Raw genomic sequence first — 21,319 nt, 5'->3', positions numbered from 1 at the left:
ACCTCCATTTCCATATTTTTTAACAGGAAAGTGTTATCTCACCTAATCCCCTAACCTCCCCACCCCCAACCCCCACCCACCACCCCCTACCCCCTACCCCTGCCCCAATCCTCTTGGTTTTCTTGAAACTGTGCTGCTTCCCATTTCTGTAGAAAAGTAGCCCTGGGGTAGGAGTGATAAGGAGCTTGGTAAATGTTTGAAGAGATTTAAAATTAGATTAAAATGTAAAATACAGGGCTTCCTTGGTGGCTCAGATGGTAAAGAATCCGCCTGCAGTGCTGGTAACCCAGGTTTGATTCCTGGGTCAGGAAGATCCCCTGGAGAAGGGAATGGCAACGTACTCCAGGACTCTTGCCTGGAGAATCTCATGGACAGAGGAGCCTGGTGGGCTACAGTCCATGGGGTCGGTTGGTCGCAAAGAGACACAACTGAGCAACTTTCACTTTTCTTTTCACTTTTCAAAATGTGAAACACAGCTCAATTCAAGCTTTAGTAATTCTTTGTCCTCATTCACTTGGACTATACTCCTACGGTTTTGCCTCTTGAACTATTCACATCCATAATGTCACCTCAGGCTCCTTCATCCCCTATCAGGGAGAGACACACAGCCTCAGGACGCTGTCTCTGCCCCTGGGGGCCCCCTCCAGGCAGCCCTCCGTGTTGACCCTGAGCAAGCAGTCAGAAATGCATGGGTGTTTGACCTTGTCCTCCTGGCCATAAACCTCTCCAGTGGCTTCCTGCTGTGCTCAGGGTCAAGTACTAGCCCTTTAGGAATTTATTGTCCTCCCCCTGCCTCCTACCCCCCAACATTAGGCCTCTAATCACTCCAGGGTAGCACTGTGCCTTCTTCATCTATGTAGCTTTAGTACCTGGTATCTGACACTGAGTAGATTGTCAGAAAGTGGTAATGATGCTGTCTGTCACTATATCTACTGAGCAGAACACATCCTCTGCTATTAGGAGTTTCACTTATAGCCCTTTGGATGCCAGTGTTCCTATTTCTTATACAGATGAAGAACCTGGGGTTCAGAGAGGATAATGGGTCTTGATAGAATTAAAAATAATCATTAAATAAATATAGAGTTAGTCTCTTAAGCTCTTTAAAGGGAGCCATGAGGCATCTATTGGGGCTTCCCAGGTGACACAGTGATAAAGAATCCACCTGCCAATACAGGAGACATGAGATGTGGGTTCGATTCCTGGGTTGGGAAGATCCCCTGGAGTAGGAAATGACAACCCACTGAAATATTCTTTCCTGGAAAATTCCATGGACACAGGAGCCTGGGGGGCTAGAGTTCACGGGGTCACAAGGAGTCAGACACAACTGAGCACACGCACACACATAAGGCATCTGTTACTTCAATTGAAAGGAAAAAAATCGGAAATCTTTTCCAGGTGCAGAGAGAGTCCAGGATTGGTAGGCATGCTCCAGTTGTGGGCAGGGTCCTGGTCTAAGGCAGCATCCACCTGCCTGGGCAGAGCTGAGTGGGAAATCCTGCCGATGCCCGCCATGCTGGGATGAGCTCCCAGTTGAAATCAGGCCACCAGTTCTGCTTCCTGTGCATAGTGTATCAGTGATGTAGTGATAGTGAGATGTTTGTGGGATTCTTCATCACTTAGTGCTTGTGGAATTTTAGTTACTATTATTGTTCCACTGTGAAATTTAAAGCTATACAGGAGTAATGAAAGCATTTCATAAAGAAAAAGCCACCAGCATTCCTCTTTATTCCCAGCACCTTCTGAACCACTGTTTTAGTATCTTTTCCAGCATTGTGCAGAGGCAGCATGCAGGTCGAGACCTGTGTCAATGAAACACTTTGCTTTTCATGTGGGCTGAAGGGCTCTGGTTTGGAGCGTATTTCTTGGTGCCTCAGTTCTGTTACTCCTGAGCTGCTGGACTTGGGCCAGTTCCTCAACCTCTCTGGGCCTCCATGGCTTTAGCAATCAGTGCTCTGGAGAAAACACCGCTGCTAGTTAGGGCTGCTGCTTTCTGACATTGGTTGGGATACTGGTGAGGAGAGTCTCAGGGGATTCATGGGAAGGAGAAGGAGGGGACAAATGAGGAAGGGCTTTATCCAAGCCAAGGGGTTTGGTTTTCACCCTGAGGGCAGTGAGGCACCAGCGACAGTCTGCGAATATATTTTACAGTTTCAGATTCTCAGAAACGTAGTGGTAGACACTCGGATCAGGGACTCTGGATCAGAACTCAGCAGGGCTCAGAGTGGCCATGAATGAGGGGGCAGAGGGTGAGGAAGTGGACAGATTCCATCCCTACAGATGGGGAAACTGAGGCCCACAGTGTCTATGTGACTTCTCCAGGTAGACTCAGCAGTTGAGAGGTAGTAGCCCAGATCCCCTGCTTTTCTGCACTGTGGCCCACCTGACCCAGGCTGCCAGCTCCCAAGGACAGAAGGACCCCACTGTCATGCCCAGGGGCGTGTGGTTTGTGTTTTTCTTAGACACAGAGCCGAAGACCAGGGCTGGTATCACCTGAAGGTTCATCATCCTAGATCACAGTGCCTAGAACCCTTTCCAGCCGCCCTGTCCTACTACTTGTCAAAGATTATTCTAATGAGGCTTATTATTCTGATTGTCTTTATGTTTTACTTTTCCACTTGATTATTTGGGGAAGTTTATGGTTTGGAGTACCTCTGACAGAGACATGACCTCACCCTGCATACAACTGCTCTTTAATTAAAGTGCTGGGTCAAGAAAAAGAATCATTTTGCTAAGTAGGACATCACTGCAACAATTGGTGACATACATTGGAGTGGGAAACGTATCAGTGATAAAATCTCCTGGTTTTGATAATTGTGTTGTGATCGCATCATGTCTTTGATGTTAAGAGATGAAAGCCACAGCACTGAGGGTGAGCTGTTGTGGTGTCTGCAATTTATTTTCAAGTGGTTCATAAAAATAGACTTTTATGTATAGAAACATCGATAAAGTAGCAGAGGGAACTATGAACTATTGGTGAGTCTAAGGAAGATGTGGAGAGTTCACTATACTATTCTTGGGACTTTTCTGCAGTTTTGAAACTTTGCAAATTGAAAAGTTTGTACTTTTCAATTTGTACTCCTAGCGGGAGAGGCTTGGTGAGGCTCGGCTCTGTTCACCATCCACCCTTGGGTCTCCGGCCTCTTCGGCATCTCCATCACCTCTAGGTGGAGAGAACTACTCACTCCACAGTTCCATTCTGATCAGCCTCCTGGGGACCAGTCTTGAATCAGAGACACAGACTTTTGACAGAATTCATTCTACCTTCTTTAGAGAAATCATTTCATTTTCAGAATCGTTCCTTTTGGGTCAACTTTCCTTAAATTTTTCATTTCTCTTCTTGCTTTACATGTTTATTGTGTTGCCTTCTAAAATTGCTAAAGTCCTATTTTTACTGTAACTATTCAAACAAAGAGGAGAATAAAGAAATAAATACATTCTCTCCATCTCATGTGGGGTAACGCATGGTATGTGGAACCCCAGAACTTTCCCCCGTGCTTGTGGGAACATAGAAATTCACACACACATAGTAGGGCTTGGTGTCTTTGTTTTTTTTATCCTTTGCTAATCTGGGATCCCTACCTCTCCATGAAGACATGACTTAAGGGCTCCCCTCTCCAGGAAGCCCTCCAGGTTCTGAGCGCAGACCTTATTTCATTGCAGTCATCTGATTATAAGCCACCACCCCTGCCAGATCGTGGGTAATGCAGGGGCAGCAGCTGTTCCCATTCCATCGTCTGTACTCAAGCCGGGAGCCCAGGAGATGTACAGTCAGTGTTTGTGGAGTGAACAGATGGGCAGGGCCAACATCCTGGGCAAGGATGCTGCCTGAGCAGAACCTTGCAGGTAAGAGACGCCTCCTCCTTCAAACATTCCTTCTAGCCCTGAAGAAGAGAGTTCCAAGGCCCTGGGCATCTGGGACAGAAAGTCAGTTTGGGGAACATGGCCACTGCCACCCTGAGGCTCCCATGCCCTGGCTGGCTGTCCTAACAATAATGCCCTGTGTGGGCCAAGCTGGTGTGATGGGTCATGAATGACCAAGGGTGGGGCCGGGGCTGGGTTCTCTCTTTTCCCCCAGGCCCAGTACAGGCTGGCCTGCTGGTGGTCTTGGGTGCAAGGAAGAAGCCCAGGCTAAGGCTGGAGAAGCACAGGATTTAGATGTGGGACTGGCCTGGGTCTCGTTATCTTGCCCTGTCCTGGCTCCATCCTCATTAGAGGCACTGCTTTCTGCAGCTGGGATTTATTAATCTTGTCTGCAGATTGCTCGGTTGGTGCCAAGGGACTAGGGCATAGCCAGCTGGAGGAAGTTGAAAGATCAGCAGGATGTAAAGCTGAGGGGCTGGCATCTCAGCTAGTGTGCTGGGGAGTGCAGACAGGAGCATCACTTGCTCTGGGCAGCTGTCCTGAGCTCGCCTGCCGGTTCAGGCTGAGGGGGTCGCAGCTCGCCTGAAGGCAGGACTATAGATATTAGAACATTGGAGTGAGATTTCAGAGGATTTTCATTACTGGAAGAGAGTGGGCTGAGAATTCTCTAGTGGTGTGGTGTGTGTCCTGGGAAGAGTGGTCAGCGTCAATTGAGGAGCCTGTGGAGAAGTGAGAAGTTCAGCTTTTCTGTTAGTTTCAGTTATTAATGATGAATATCAATAATGCTTAACTATTAGATATCTTCATAGCTCTGTAAGAATATATACTTCAGCAACTTTGAAATTAGCATTTTCCCTATTTAATGGAAGCATAAACTGAGTAGGAAAGTGACTTTGAAAAGTCAAGTCTGGACTCATTCCTGATTCCATGGCCAGGCCCTGTACCGGGAGTTGATGAAATGAAATGAAGATGAATGAAGCTGAAATGAAATGAAATGAAGATGAAATGAAATGAAAGAAGCACAGCCCTAGTCTCACCTGGTCTAGGTGGTTTCTGAGATTGGACCACCAACATGCAGGACATGTAAAGATCCCTCTTCCACCTTCCCACACCCATCACTATTTTGCATTCATTTCCTTGGCATTTGTCTCTGAACAAATGCTGAACTGAGTTGGTCTAACCAAGCAGGGGTCCCCAGCCCCCGGGATCTAACACCTGATGATCTGAGGTGGAGCTGATGTAATAATGATAGAGATAGAGTGCACAGTACATGCAGTGTGCTTGGATCATCCCAAGCCATCCCCCTACAGGTCCATGGGAAAATTGTCTGCCATGAAACCACTCCCTGGTGCCAAAATGGTTGGGGGCTGCTGGTCTACATGACAGGAGGTTCTGTATTCTCTCTCTCTCCCAGTCTCTTGTCTGCCTGTCCACCTAGGCTAACAGTCTTTGATAACTGGGGCTGTATTGTGAATACCCAGTGGTGGGGGTCATGATGGTGGTGCTGGGAGGGTGGTGGGGAGGGTGGTGATGGTGATGGTGGTAATTATGGTGACGCTGATGATGGAGGTGGCGGTGAAAGTGACGTTGGTGCTGGCAGTGGTGATGGTATTGGTGGTGGTGGTATTGGTAGTGGTGGTGGTTTGAGGGTAGTTTTGGTGATGGGTGTTGGTGATCATGATAATTTGGTGGCGGTGGTGATGGTAGTGATGGTGGAAATGATGCTGATAGAGTGGTGGGGTGGTGGGGTGGTGGGGTGGTGATGGTGATGGTGATGGTGATGGTGCTGGTATTGGTGGTGGTGTGAGGGTGGTTGTGGTGATGGGTATTGGTTACTGATAAGGTAAGAGACGCCTCCTCCTTCACACATTCCTTCTAGCCCTGAGGAAGAGAGTCCCAGGGCCCTGGGCATCCAGGGACAGAAAGTCACTTTGGGGAACATGGCCAAGGCCACCCTGAGGCTCCCATGCGCCCTGGCTGTCCTCACATTAATGCCCTGTGTGGGACAGGCTGGTGGGATGGGTCATGAGTGACCAAGGGTGGGGCCAGGGCTGGGTGCTCTCTTTTTCCCCAGGCCCAGTACAGGCTGGCCCCCTGGGGGTCTTTGGGGTGAGGAAGAAGCCCAGGCCAGGGCTGGAGCAGCACAGGATTTACACGTGATGGTGGTGGTGAGAGAGGCGGTGGTGTTGCAGGTGATGGTAATATTGTGTTGGTGGTGGAGACGATGGTGATGGGGATGGTATTGATGATGGTTGTGAGGATGGTGGTGGTGAGGGTGATGTCGTAGTAGGGCTGGTGGTGGGAGGTGCCGATGGTAGGGATTGGTGGTGGCTGCGGTTTTGGTGGTAGTGTGAAAGTGAAAGTCGCTCAGTTGTGTCCGACTCTTTGCGACCTATGGACTATATTAGATGGTCCATGAAATTCTCCTGGCCAGAATATTGAAGTGGGTAGTTGTTTCCTTCTTCCTGACCCAGGAATCGAACCCAGGTCTCCCATATTGCAGGCAGATTCTTCACCAGCTGAGCTAATAGAGAATCCCTGTGTGTGCAGTAAAACTTAAAGCTATGGGTCCACTTGTACTAGGCACTCACGTAAGCACTTTAGTTGTCAGTCTACTACCTCTTCATAACAAGTTATGAGGTTGGAATCACCGCTAGGCTCCTTTGCCAGGTGGGACACAGGGCTGCACAGTCAGTGCATGCTAAAGTTGGATTCGAACCCTGATAGATTGGCTTCAGAAAAGAAAGAAAGAAAGTGCAGTCACTCAGTTGTGTCTGACTCTTTGTGACCCCCTGGACTGTAGCCTACCAGCCTCCTCCATCCACACTAAATCAGGGTTAGCCAAGTGTGATCCTGGGACCTCCGGCATGACATCACCTGTGGAAATGCTGACTCATGGGCCCAACCCATTTGATCCGCATTACTGGGGATGGGCCAGCTAAGGGACATTCAAGGAGCTTGTCGTTCTCAAGCGCGTTAAAGTTTGAGAAGCACTACATTAAGCTGTCACCCGGGCCCGCTCTCAGTTGCTGAGTCAGTCAGCGTGTAACCCAGGCTCGCGTGTCTCTAGCCTTGTTCCTTCCAGTGGCCTGTGTGCACCAGAGCATCAGGACCGTGGCCTCCTTCCTGGTTAGATGAGAGCTAATCCAGAGCAGAAGGGAGCAGGGAAAGGGGAAGAAGGGCAGATCCTCTCTTCACTGTGTGCTTGACTCACCTGGGCATCTAGTTAAAATGCAGATTCTGAGTCAGTGGGTCTGGGGATGGGGGGCTGAGACCCTGTATCTCACGAGATCTCAGGGATGCTGATGCTACTGGTCTGTGGACCCACTTTTGAGTTGCAAGAGATTCTCACCCTTGAACTAGCATCAGCGGCACCTGAAGGACTGGCTGAACTTATCCCCACATTTCTGATTCAGCAGGTCTGGGTTGGGCCTGAAATCTTGCATTTCTAACAAGCTCCGTGGCTGTGCCAGTGCTCCAGACCTGGAGGCCACACCTGGAACAGGCAAGGCCCAAAACCAGCGGCTGCAGCTTTGGCTGCACGTTGGAATCACCTGAGGACCTTAAAAAACCACTGAGACCTGTACCCCACTCCAGGATGCTGAGTCACTGAGACGGAGCAGAGCCTGGGCATCAGGAATTTTCAGCCAAGGTTGAGAACTCCTGCTGGAGCCAATTTTTTTTTTAACCCTAGTTGCTCGGGTAGTTGAGAATATGATACCATCTTGGCCCCTGGAGAGTTCTGATTCAATGGCCAGGTGGAGCTGGGCACGGGTATGAACAATCAATTCTCTGGGCTTTTCCAGTGGTCAGCAGGGCTAGGAACAGTTGCCCTGGACTGAGAGCTTGTGCCTGGCCCCTTGAGGCTCCTGTACTGCTGGCCGTAGGTCCTGAGGACCGGCCTCGTGCTCCAAGCCTCTAATTCCTGCCCTTGGCGAGGTGAAGCGCCTTGTGCTCAAAGAGAGTCTGAAGAGATTCCGCTTCTGCTGCTCCCCACTGGGCTGTGTGACCTCCTGGAACTTAGTTAACCTTCCTGAGCTCTGCCTTCATCTATAATGTGAGGGAAATAAACTATTTGCTCCAAGGAGTTGCCTGAGAAATAATGTTTATAAATGGCTTGCACAGCACCCTGACACTCTGGAGTGCCCCTCAAGATCAGTAGCTGCGTTTTATTTATTTATTGTTTATTTATTACTGATAAATCAAATGGAGCAGCTCTGAAACATAAGGAGCAGGAGAATCATGGGGGAACTTTAGGCCTCTGTGAGATTCATTAGGCTCCAGGGCTTCTGGTGCACAGCAGTTTGAAAATCACTGATGTTAGAATAATCTGGTGGTTGTTATTAGCTAGTAGCTTAGAAGGACTCACTCAGTGGTCTTGGACTCTGCGACCGCATGGACTGTAGCCTGCCGGTCTCCTCTGTGCATGGGATTTTTCCAGGCAAGAATACTAGAGTGGGTTGCCATGTCCTTCTCCAAGGGATCTTCTTGACCCAGGGGTCAAATCCAGGTCTCCAGCATTTCAGGCAGATTCTTTACCATCAGAGCCACCAGGGAAGCCCAAGGACACCCAGATTTCTGGCCTGGGGGGCTGATGGGGTATTTCCTGGGGTGAAGAACTTGAGAGAAGCATAGATGTAAGGATGGGAAGTGGGGAGCCCAGTTCTGGGCTGCTTATTATGAAATGTCTGTGGGTTAGCAGGAAGGTATGATGGCACTTGGAGACATGCGTCTGAAACACTTGAGACAGTCCTGGGCTGTATTCCCTCCATCTTTGAGGAAAGGCTCTGGTTCTTCAGCACTCAGAGCTTCTTGTGTTGCGCTGTGACATTGACATCTGGTCATGTGAGTGAGATCCATTTGCAGCATCTGAAGGATGCTGTGTGCCATGAACTGGCTCTGGGTCTTGCTTATGGTCTGCTTTGGCCCTCAGGCAACACTTTGACCATTGCTTCCCCTGTGTGTTGTCAACCCCTTGCCTCACTTTCTCTGCCCTTCCCTCTCCTGACACCTGCTCTGAGGCTGCCTCTTGGAGGCCATAGTTAATGGTTTAATGTCTTGGATCAGGCCTGGTTACAGCTGTCCTTGGTAGGCTGTGGGCATGGACATGGCTCCTCTCAGCCTTGAGGGTTTTGTTTAGTTCCCTTGCCTAATGGTTAAAAGTCAATTTAAAAATAAATCATATATATTCAACATTGATAATTATTAGAGAAGTGCAGATCAAAACTACCACAAGGTCCCATCTCACACTGGTCAGAACAGCCATTATCAAAATGTCTACAAATAAATTATGGAGAGGGTGTGGAGAAAAGAAACCCTCCTACACTGTTGATGGGAGTATAAATTGATGCTGCCACTATGAAGAACAGTATGGAGGTTCCTTAGAAAACTAAAAATAAAGTTACCATATTATCCATCAATCCCACCTTTGGGTATATATCTGGAGAAAACCAGAATCAAAAAGATACATGCACCCCAAAGTTCTTTGCAGCCCTGTTTACAATAGGCAAGACATGGAGACAACCTGTATGTCCATTTACTGAATGCATAAAGATGTGGTCCGTACGAACAATGGAATACTACTCACTCCCCCAAAAGAATGAAATGTTGCCATAAAAAAGAATGAAATATTGCCATTTGCAGAAACATGGAAGACTGTTAATCCTGAGTGAAGTTACATGAAGTGAGTGAAAGTTGCTCAGTCATGTCCAACTCCTTGCGACCCCATGGACTATATAGTCCATGGAATTCTCCAGATCAGAATACTGGAGTGGGAAGCCTTTCCCTTCTCCATGGGATCTTCCCAATCCAGGGATCGAACCCAGGTCTCTTGTATTGCAGGTGGATTCTTTACCAGGTGAGCCACACGGGAAAGGCAGATATTATATGGTATCACTTATATGTGGAATCTAAAAAATAACATTCAATACAAATGATTTATTTACAAAACAGAAATAGACTCACAAACATAGAAAAAAAAACAAACCAGTTACTAAAGGGGAAAGGGGAGAGGGATAAATTAGTAGTATGGGATTAACAGATACACACTACTATATATAAAATAAATAAACATCAAGGATTTACTATATAGCACAGAGAATTATATTCAGTATGTTTTAATAACCTGTATAAGATAAGAATCTGAAATATATATATATATGTATGTATATGTGAATCACTTTGCTATATACCTGAAACTAACACAATATTGAAAATCAATTATACTTCAATATTAAAAAAAGAAAAAATCATGTATATGCATGTGCACACATACACAGTTTCCCAGGTCTGCTATAACAAAATACCACAAGCTGGGAGGCTTAAAACAGGTGTTTTTTTCTCTAGTGGATGTGAAGTGCCGTCTCACTGTGGTTTTGATTTTCATTAATGACTAGTGATGTTTAGCACATTTTCATCTGTCTATTGGCTGTTGGTATATATCTTCTTTGGAAAAATGCCTGTTTAAATCCTTTGCCTATTTAAAAATGAAGTTGTTTGTCTCGATTGTTGAGTTTTAAGAGTTCTTTCTATATTCTGGATATAGGCCCTGTCAACTAAAAAATGATGTACAACTTGAGAATTGCGAGTTAGGTTTTATTTGGGGCAAAATGAAGACTGCAGCCCGGTAGGCAGCATCTCAGACAGCTCTGAGAGGCTGCTCCAAAGCGGCAGTGGGGGAAAGTCAATATACAAGGTTTGGGTGAAGGGGGAGTACCATGAAGCACTCACTTTACAAAAGGTTTTTTGTTAGTCATGAGGATCTGATGTCATCATGAAGGGATATAGTGCTTCTGTAGATACGAGGAGATGGCAAGGGCTGAGATCACGAAATTTGTTCCGAAAAACATCCAGTATCTAAAGACCTGTCCCACCAGGTTCCCTGGAGCACAGAGTGCCTCAGCCTACTCTGAACTCCCTTAGGGGTTGTTGAAGGTCAGCAGCATGGGGTTCAGTTTTCTTAGAGGCAGATGGCAAATGCCTTTGTTGTTCACTCATTGGCAGTGCCCTTGATAAGTGCCAATTTGTAGTTGACAGCCTCTTATTGGATATATGGGAGGCATTGGATATATGGGAGGCTTCCCTGGTAGCTCAGATGGTAAAGTGTCTGTCTGCAATGCGGGACACCCAGGTTCGATCCCTGGGTCAGGAAGATCCCCTGGAGAAGGAAATGGCAACCCACTCCAGTACTCTTGCCTGGAAAATTCCATGGATAGAGGAGCCTTGTAAGCTACAGTCCATGGGGTCGCAAAGAGTCAGACACGACTGAGCGACTTCACTATTGGGTATATGACTTGCAAATATTTTCTCCTGTGGATTTTTTTTTTTATCATTTTCTTTGTGCCGTCTGGGTTAGTTTCCTGGGGCTGCTATAACAAATGGCCACAGACTGGGTGGTGTGGTCCTAAAACAACAGAAATCTATCCTTGCCCAGTGCTGGAGGCCAGAAGTCTCAAGTCAGGGTGTCAGCAGGGTCACACTCCCTGTGAGTCTCATCTGTGTCTTCCAAGTTTCTGGTGGCCCCAGGCATTCCTTGGCTTGTGGCCACATCACTCCAAACCTCACCACTGTTTGCACGTGGCCTCCTTCCCTGTGTGCCTTTTGGCTGTCTCTTACAGACTCCAGTTCCAGAATGATCTCCTCTCAAGATCCTTAACTTATATGTCTGCACATACCCCATTTCCAGATAAGGTCACATTCTGAGGTTCCCGGTGGGCATGAATTTGTGAAGGACACTATTCAAACCACTGCAGTGTCCTTCAAATTTTAAAATCCTGGTCAAGTTCAATTTATCTTTTTTTTTTTTTTTTTTTTGCCACTTGTGCTTTGCATATCTTATCTAAGAATTCATTGCCCAGTGCAAAGTCATGAAGATTTAGTCCTGTGTTTCCTTCTAAGTTTTTTTTTTTTTTTTTGTATATGACGTGAAGTGGGTGTTCAGCTTCACTCTTTTGCTTGTGAATATCTAGTTGTCCCAGCACCATTAGTTAAAACGGCTATGATTTCTATCAATTTATCTTGATATTCTTGTCAAAAATAGAAATGACCATACGTGTAAAGGTTTATATTTGAATTTTCAGTTCTGTTCCACTTATCTCTATGTCTGTCTTCATACAAGCATCACATTGTCTTGATTGCTGTGGCTTTGTGGTAAGTTTTGAAATCAAGAAATTTGTGTGCTCAATCTTTGGTTGGTTGTTTTCAAGGTTGTTGAATTTCAGGACTATCTTCTTGAAGAAGTCACTGGGATTTTGATAGGAATTGTGTAGAATCAGTAGGTAAATCTGGTCTTAACTATATTAAGTCTTCTGATCCATGAACATAGGATGCCTCTCCATTTATTAAGGTCATCTTTAATTTCTCTCCACAGTATTTTATGTTTTTCAGTCTTTTACTAAATCCATTTTATTCTTTTTAAGTTACATTTTTAATTGGAGGATAGTTTCTTTACAATATTGTGTTGGTTTCTGCCACACATCAACGTGAATCAGCCGTAGGTATACATATGGTCCCCTCCCTCTGGATCCTCCCTCCCGCCTCCCACTGATACAGCCACTATGGAGAACAGTATGGAGATTCCTTTAAAAACTAGGATTAAAACTGCCATATGATCCATTTTATTCTTTTAAATATTATTTATTTTTAGTAATTATTTATTTATTTTTAAAAATAAATTTTTAAAAATAAAATTAAAAAAATTATTTATTTTAATAATAAATAAATATTATTTATTTCCCCACTGGAAGAGACTCCTCCAGTTTGAGAAATGATTGTTTCCCTCCTTTGAGTGTTGTTTCTTCTGAAGATTTTCTTTCTAAGCTGAGCCTAGGAATTGAGGTCCAGACCCCAGGCATCAGGGGGACTGCGCCATAAAGTCTTAGAAACTCAGGTTAGAAGGAGTCTCAGGGACCCTGGCACCAAACTCTGCTTGGGCTATATTGAAGTTCTGAGTTGAATGGAGTCATTTTTTTCTTTATTTCTGTGTTCATCTGTCCTTCCATCCATTCACCCTCCCACCTCTTTAAACCCCATCACTAGGGTATCCCACATGGCACTCTGTGCTGAGGATAGAGACTGGGGTGACTTAGACCCAGTCCCTGCCCCCAGGAAGCTCATAGCCCACAGGAAATGAGGAGGCAGCCTAGATGCCAGCCTCAAAGATGGAGAGGCAGAGGTTAGGGGTGTTGGGGACAGAGAGAAGTCTGTTTATTTTAATGGAATTGACTGGAGTAGATAAAGTTGACGGTGAGGAGCCCTGGAGGGAGGTGATACTGCAGTAGCTGGGACAAAGGAGGGAGGTTTGAGAGAAGATGGGAATGAGAAGGGGTCCAAGGCCAGAGAAGAAGCAGGTGTTGATTTTGGGAGTGCAAGCTTGAGAGTGACTGTCTGCTTCTCAGTTCAGCTTGCTCTGTCCCTTATAGAAAAATACCATTTTCTCCTCTCTCCTGAACAGTCTGTGCTGTTCATTCCTAGCTCATTTTGATTCAGTTACAAACGGAATCATCTTCCAGTTTTATCCAGGAATTGGTTATTGCTGGTATATAGGAAAGAAAGCTGTTATTTTTGTCAGTTAGACTTATTCATCTACGCTGGGAGATTCTAAAAGTCCCATTAGTATATTTAGTCCCAATTGGATGTTTAGTATATTTCATCTTCTTGGTGCCATTGTCACTTCTCTGCAGCCTAATTTCTTCTGCCTCTCTTTTTCTTGGCCCAAACCTACCTACCTACCCCCACTCCATTTCCTGGTTCTTCTCTCCCTCCCCACTGTTGACAGCAGCCTTCCACCTTTTCTTTCTAAGAATCCTCTTTGTTCACACAGCCGCCTTCCCCTGCCCCTAAATGGAAATACTTTCTTGGCTTATCCTGCTCATTAGAGCTGTGATGCCAGTGAGTGTCTCAACTTGGGGCTTTTCCCCTGAGAAAAGGGATCACTCGATTTGTGACCAGCTTTTCACACAAAGAAATCTTGCCACGGCCTCTGCTGCTTGGCTTTATTTAACGAGTGCCTTTTTATTCCCATCTTTATGGATTATCTCCCTGTCTGATTGTTCCCTTAGGAAAGATTCTAGAAGTGAAGCTACTAAGCGAAAGCAATCCGTATTTAAAATTTTTCACAGAAGTTGCCAAATAGCACTCTAGAAGAGCTGTGCCAATTTGTACCCACCAGGAGTGAGCGGGAATAGCCATGTCCCAGGACCCTGCCAACAGTGCAGACCTGTGCCAGCATGACAAGTGAGAATTCTCATCCCTAGTCTCGTTTTTGGATTTCAGTGAGGCTGAGCATCTTGTGGCCTGTGTACTGGCCACGTGCTTTTCTTTTTGGAGAATCGCTTCTTCATTATTTATGCTTAGTTCTCTGTTGGCACGTCGCTTAAAGCAGATTTGATTTATAAAGCTTCATAACCTAAAGGGGATATTAACTCCTGGTCTTTAATATGTTGCAATAATTTTTTTCCCATATTGGGCTCTGGTGTTTTCGCTCTGGGATGCTTTTCCCCACCAGAAGTTTAGCCTTAGTGCCCTCTGTGGACGCTTAAACTGTTGGCCTCCTCTAATACTTGTTTTTAGGAGATTTCTTTGTTCTGTGGTTTCTTTTAAAAAAAAAAAAAAAGTTGATTTACAATGTTTCCAGTGTGAAACAAAGTGATTCACACACACACACACACATACACACACACACACACAGATCTATTCTTTCAGATTATTTTCCATTATAGATTGTTACAAGATACTGAATATAGTTCCCTGTGCTATACAATAGGACCTTGCTGTTTATCTATTTTATACATAGTAGTGTAAATATCTGTTAATTCCTAATTTATCCTTCTCCCTTCCACCTTTCCCCACTGGTAACCGTAAGTTTGTTTTCTAAGTATGTAAGTCTGTTCCTGTTTTGTAAATAAGTTCATTTGTATTAATTTTTTAGATTCCACATGTAAGTGATGTCATATGATATTTGTCTTTCTCTGTCCACCTTACTTCACTTAGTTTGATAATCTCTAGGTCCATCCATGTTGCTGTAAATGACATTACTTCATTCTTTTTTATGGCTGAATAGTATTCCACTGTGTACATGTGTATATATGTATGTGCATGTATATATACATGTATAAGGTGTGGTATACATACATGGGTATATGTATATACACATATGTATATGTATACATCTGTTTATACCACATCTTCTTAATCCATTCATCTGTTAGTGAAGCTTTGTTTTTATCTCAATGTGTAATCCACATGAAAGTTGTTTAAGGATCTAGATAGATATCTGGTTTTATTTGTTCCCAAATAGCTTGTCCTCTATCCCAGTCCAGTGGTAGGGCATGAGCTATTCTCTCTCTCCCCATTTATGTGGGTTAAATTCCTGTGTCTGTCCTTGGATCTGTTTTTTGAACTTTCTCTCCCATCTCACTGATCTGTCGATCAGCCCACATGGTATCCCTCAGGAAAGAGGCACCCAGCTTGAAGTTTTCAAACCAGTTTTTCTTTCCTTCAAAAAAGATAGATTTCCTGTCTGAAGATGGCAACTCTGTGGATGTGTGTGTGAAAGTCACTCAGTCATGTCCGACTCTTTGCGACCCCATGGACTATAGCCCTCCAGGCTCCTCTGTCCATGAAATGCTCCAGGCAAGATTACTGAAGTGGGTTGCCATCCCCTTCTCCAGGGGATCTTCCTGACCCGGGGATCAAACCCAGGTCTCCTGCACTGCAGGCAGATTCTTTACTGACTGAGCCAATCTGGAGGAGCACAGAAAACCCTGTGGGGTGATCACCCCTACACCTCCGACCCTCTGAAATGTTCTCATCCCTTCTCTCTACCTAATCATATGTCAGCAGTGGCTCCAAAAGTAAATTTTTATTTAACTTACAAACACTGACTTGCCACCTCTTCCGCCAGACCCTTACTGGGTTAGCCACATGAATTAAGCAGGGGCTTCAGAAGCCATGGCCCCTGCTTGCTTTCTTCACCCAGCACAACACCTCTGTGGACCTGTGTTCATTTGCAGCACCTGTGACATTTCCTACCTGGCCGCCGGTGGGCAGGTAGACACCACTGCTCCACTGCTGTCCCCATGCTGGAAGGTTCTCGGCCTTCAAGTGCTTCGTGTTTGAGGTTGGGGGAAGCCGGATGTCTGGAGCACTCCCTCTGTGCTACCCTTGTCTGTCCACAGTCCTGACAGCATCCCTGGGAGGTGCTCCACCCTCATCATCCTCACTTTCTAGGTTGCGGGCTGGAGACCATGAGGCGAGGGCAGAGGAACCCAGCCAGGGTCCCCCACAGAGGAAGGGGTGGAGCCAGCCTCCAACTGGGGCCCTGCCTCGTAGTGCTGTTCTCTGTTGCCTTAGCCCTGGAAACGTGGCCCAAATAACTTTCGAAGCTGTAGAAGCTTAGTTAGCTCTTGTTCTTTGGGTTGAAAGAAAGTGTTGTCGCTCAGTTGTGTTTGACTCTTTGCAACCCATGGACTGCAGCCCACCAGGCTCCTCTGTCCATGGGATTTTCCACGCAAGGATACTGCAGTGGTTTGCCATTTCCTTCTCTGGGGGATCTTCCTGACCCAGGGATCGAACCTGGGTCTCCTGCATTGCAGGCAGATTCTTTACTGACTGAGCTTTGTTCTTTGGGGGAATAAAATGCTCCATAGAAGAAAAACTGTGCCAACCTAGTGCTGTTGCTTTAAGTGAGGACATCCCGGGAGTGGATTCCCTCATGCCGACGCACTGTGGGAGGCTCCATGCCGGGTGCTTTACAGAGAGGCAGCTCTAACTGCACAGCGAAAGGGACACCACAGACAGTGAGCCCCAGTCTATGCACGAGCAGGTGGCGCCTCAGGGAGCTTAGGTGACGTGTCCAGGGCAGCCCAGGGGGACAATGTGGCATTCTGGTTCAAGTTCCTGGCCCTTTGCTGCTCTGACAGTTTGTGCCACTGGCTCATTAAAAAGGTCTAGATAATGGTCGATTTTAGTCAAAAGAAGGCAGGTGTTACAATGGAAAGTAGGTGCTAAAGTTTCATCTCTAAGTTTGAGATGTTCTACACATTTGTATCTTTCTAAATGTCACAAATCACCTGGTATAGAAATTGCTACTCTCCAGATAACTTTCAAATGAACCTCATTTGGTTCTCAGAATGACCCTGTGCAGTGGGCCAGATTCACATCCCCATCCCTCTTTTTGCACATGAGGGTAACCAGCCTACGGCATCCGGCTCTCTTCTAACCGTGGGACCAGTTACAGCACATGCAGGGCTGTAGAGCATTGGCCAAGGGGCGTCAGCCCTCTGAGTGCTGAGAAGTCACAAGAGGACCAGTAGCTGTTGCAGATGACCATGTGCCAGGATGAACCTTTGGGGAGTGGTGGGGCTGGGATGAACACAAGTATGGGCCAGAACCATCCTCTGGCACATCCTGCGGCCTCCAGGTATGTAGAGAAGCCTTCCAAATGATGCTGTCAGAAGTTTCCCAGGTGAAGACAGGTGAGAGCCTGTCATTCACATCAGATCATGGGTTTGCACCTCAGCAGCGAAGGGTTGGATGACCAGGACTAATGGGGCCTCCTGCAGCTGAAAGCTCAGGACAGATGGCATTGGGTTGATTTTTGCAAATCATAAGAGACGGAATGCACAGCAATCTGTTAGCCGTATTGGCATATGACTTGAATTTTTTTGAAATCAGAATGATGTACTCAGTTCTTGTATTTGAATAAATCTAAGATGACACCAGTTGAGAGGTGTTTTATTGTTTTCTGTACCACTAAGGAAAGGGAAAAACAATGCTGCCAGCTAAACCGCGACAGGGCTAGGTCGTAAGACCCATTCCGTGTCTAGAGTGAGAGAGCACGCAGCTCGGAAGCAAGGCACACGGCAGTGTTCATGTGTTCACGTGCTCGTGGATCGTGTCGGAGGGCTGACTTTGTGCTGGGTACAGCAAGGTGAAATTACGTGCATAGGCCCTGCTCCTCTGAGGCACACAGACTGGTCAGATACTTAGATCTGCCAACAGCTCATGGCAGAATCGTTTATTGATTGATGGGTTCATTCAGTCACCAAAGATTTCGTGAGCATCTGCTATGTGCCAGACACTGTTCTAGCCATCGGAGACCCTGAGGTGAACAAAACTGCTCACGGAGCTGACCCTTTCCATGGCAGTGGATATTCATCTCCAGCAGTGGTTCTCAAATGTTACCATGCAGAAAAGCCTGCACACAAAGATTCTGATTGCCAGGCCCCACTTTCAGACATGGTCTGTCATGAGGTCCAGGATGTGTGTGCACTCCGTCGTGTCCGACTCTGTGTGACCCCATGGACTGTAGCCTGCCAGGCTTCTTGTATCCAGGGGATTTTTCCAGGCAAGAATCTGCTGGAGGAGTTTGCCATTTCCTTCTCCAGGGGATCTTCCCCGACCCAGAGATCGAACTCAACATCTCTTGTGTCTCCTGAATTGGCAGGCGGGTTCTTTACCACTGAGTCACCCAGGGGGCCCTCAGGTCCAGGAGAGACCCAGGAATTGCATTTTCAGAGGCACCCTGGGACATCCAGGGACAGGAGGACTTCAAATCGAAATGTGAGAAATAGAGTTTACAGCTCTATTAGAACATTAAGGACATCATAGCAGCCCACTGCGTAAATGCTCCACAGTAGTTCAGGGTATTTGCTAATATTTGGATGTTTGGCAGATACTTAGTTTGTTTTTGGCTTTCCTCTGGTGAACAAAACATCCGTGAATGTCCTTGCAGCTAAATCCCCCGTAGTTTCTTTTGGGTACATTGGGTACTTGGGCTGACTTTCTAAGGGTAAGGTATGGGTCCGCTGTAGTTTTCCCAGCCACCATATCTGGCTCTGGCCTGACTGTCTGGCTTCCTGTCCCACTTGTTAGCTGGACACTTTTGAGCAGCTTCCTGAATCTTCCCCTGATTTTCTCATCCCTAAAACAGGGCAATAATAGTAGCTACATTTTAGGGCTATTGTAAGGAGTCAGTGTAGGTGCTTAGAGCAGGGCTGATACGTGGAAAGGCTGTTATGTGCACGCGAGCTATGGTGGTGGTGGTGGTGGTGGTACCACGTTGGAGTGAGAGAGGGGTCCTGCTTTCTCTGCCCCTATCTGTGCACAGCAGTGACTCTGGAAGGACGCTCTGGATACCAGCACCCAAGCAGCTATGATCTGATGCTGGAGACTCACTTTGTCATCATGGATCCAACTGCATTCTGTCTCCCACATTGTCACTAGAAATTTCCTACCACTTTGGTCTGGATGTGTTTTTCTGCTCACGGCTCCTCCCTGACTTCCCACCCTGTGTGAGAATGAACTGTAAATTCCTTGCACACTGGACAAGGATGGAAGGCCCTTTAGAACTTGGCCCCAGCCCCAAAGAGCACCCCCACCCTACCCCGTCCCATATACTCTGTGCTGTTCTGTGGAGGGAGAGACTCTCTGAGGGGAGACTTCCTGTGGGAGGTGATGGTTGAACTTGGCCATTATTCCTGGGCCTTTGAGGAATGAATAGGAGTTTTCCAGGTGGAGAAAGGAAGAAGGGCTATCCTGACTGTTGAACCAGTACATGCAAAGGTGTAGCTGAATGTTTGGGGTGATGTCAGTAGATCATTGCGTCCTGGTGTGGGGTGTTGGGATGGGGCTGGGTAGTCAGTATATTGAGAAGGTTGCAGCTGTGAGCTGGACCGGAAGGCGCTCCAGTTGCTGGGTTGCAGAGTTGGGCCATGGTTCCTACACGCAGTGGACCCGCCATGCCAGGGCTCTTGAAATCATGCTGTTTCCCTGCCTACCTTTTCATTAGTGCCTTTTTCTGAGCTGCGATTCACCTCTCCATTCATCTTCTGTTTCTAGTATTTAAAGGGCTGTAAACATCTGACAAACTCCTTGCTCAGTTGCTAAGGACACAGAAGGCTTCCCTTCAATTATTTAGCTCGTCGGGAAACTGGGGCTTTGGAAGGCGACCAGTCTCTCTTTGCGCTCTTTGTGGTAAATCCCTTCTGGGAATGCAGATGCGACATCTTGGAGGGCTTTTCTAGCAAAAGGTTTTGCCGTGAAAGCGACTGAGTTATTAAAATAACTTCGTGGGCTAAAAACATGCACGCAGAGGGTGGAGACTTAGGAGCAGCTTCCCCGAATGCAGCCTCGGCGCTTTCACTGCTCTGCGTCTCTTCCTCACCCACCTGGTTTCCTGCCTGGCTCTGCATCTGCCCCGCTCTCCCTCCGGGGTGGCCATCTCTCTGAATGCAGCGTTTATCAGCTCTGAGGAATGCCAGCTGCTGCCTCCCACCGGGGGTGGTGGATGTCGGTCACGTTGGTCAGAGATGGAAAAGAGATAGGCCGTGGATCGTCCCTTGTGTTGAGCAGCCAGTGTTTAGCAAGCACTTGCTGTGACTTGTCTCTCTGGTGGCTCAGAGGTTAAAGCGTCTGCCTGCAATGCGGGAGACCTGGGTTCCATCCCTGGGTTGGGAAGATCCCCTGGAGAAGGAAATGGCAACCCACTCCAGTGCTCTTGCCTGAAGAATCCCATGGACGGAGGAGCCTGGTGGGCTACAGTCCATGGGGTTGCAAAGAGTCGAACACGACTGAGCGACTTCACTGTCCCTGTCCACTGTCCTGCTGTGACTTAGCATGCATGCACGCATGCTGTGGAGCTAGTGGTAAAGAATCCACCTGCCAATGCAGGAGATGCAAGAGACTCAGATTTGATCCTGGGTTGGAAAGATCCCCCGGAGAAGGAAATGGCAACCCACTCCACTATTTTTGCCTGGGAAATTCCATGGACAGAGGAGACTGGTGGCTCCCAGTCCATGGGGTGGCAAAGAGTCGAACATGACTGAACAACTGAGCATGCATGCATTCTGTGTACAGGACACGAGGCCAGACTCGGTTACAAACGATGGGATCCAGACTTTCAGAGCTAAAGAGGCCTCGGGAGGGAGTGGTCATCTCATTGAGTATTTCTCCGTGGGGCACACATGGCTCTGTAGGTATGCGAGAAGATTTTAGGTAGCACTTAAGTAGCACTATTTTTTTTTTTTTTAAGATTTTTTTTTGGCGTGGACCATTTTATAAGTCTTTATTGACTTTGTTACAGTATTGCTTCAGGGATCGAACCTGCAGCCCCTGTATTGGAAGGTGAAGTCTTAACCACCTGGCTGCCAGGGGAGTCCTGGCATTTTATTTTAGTAGGAATTATTTTTGTGTGTATAAGAGAAAATATACCTAGCCCATCAAGCTTGTGATTTTGTGGATATTATCGCTTAGAATCAAGCTGAAGCAGTGTTATGTTTTTAAAACGTCAGTCATTTTAAAGAAAAATATTAAGCAGTTAAAGGGAAGTTGCAAAGGGGCATGAGGGAATTTTGGCAGAGGTTCCCCCAAATATTCTGTATCTCAATTGCAAATGCCTTCTGAGTTATCCACTTAAAGCTGAGTTTTAAAAAGTAGTACATGTTGTATGTGTTTTATG

The 21,319-nt window shown here is 46.6% G+C and overlaps 1 protein-coding gene across 4 annotated transcripts in view; it reads left to right on the top strand.

Annotated features, from left to right (window-relative positions):
* The window catches only part of JAKMIP1 (janus kinase and microtubule interacting protein 1), a 158,181-nt gene that overhangs the window by 25,749 nt on the left and 111,113 nt on the right, over positions 1-21,319 (top strand). The window contains exon 1 of one of the 4 annotated variants that reach the window (XM_044945662.2): positions 3,661-3,843. The exons of the other annotated variants lie outside the window; for them this stretch is intronic. The gene's annotated coding sequence lies outside the window, so the exon portion shown is untranslated. Of the gene's footprint in view, positions 1-3,660; positions 3,844-21,319 lie in introns of those variants that run through there. 4 annotated transcript variants of the gene reach the window in all.

The sequence above is a fragment of the Bubalus bubalis genome, chromosome 7 (genome assembly GCF_019923935.1).
Source record: "Bubalus bubalis isolate 160015118507 breed Murrah chromosome 7, NDDB_SH_1, whole genome shotgun sequence".
NCBI lineage: Eukaryota > Metazoa > Chordata > Mammalia > Artiodactyla > Bovidae > Bubalus > Bubalus bubalis.
This window is presented reverse-complemented; position numbering and strand designations above follow the sequence as displayed.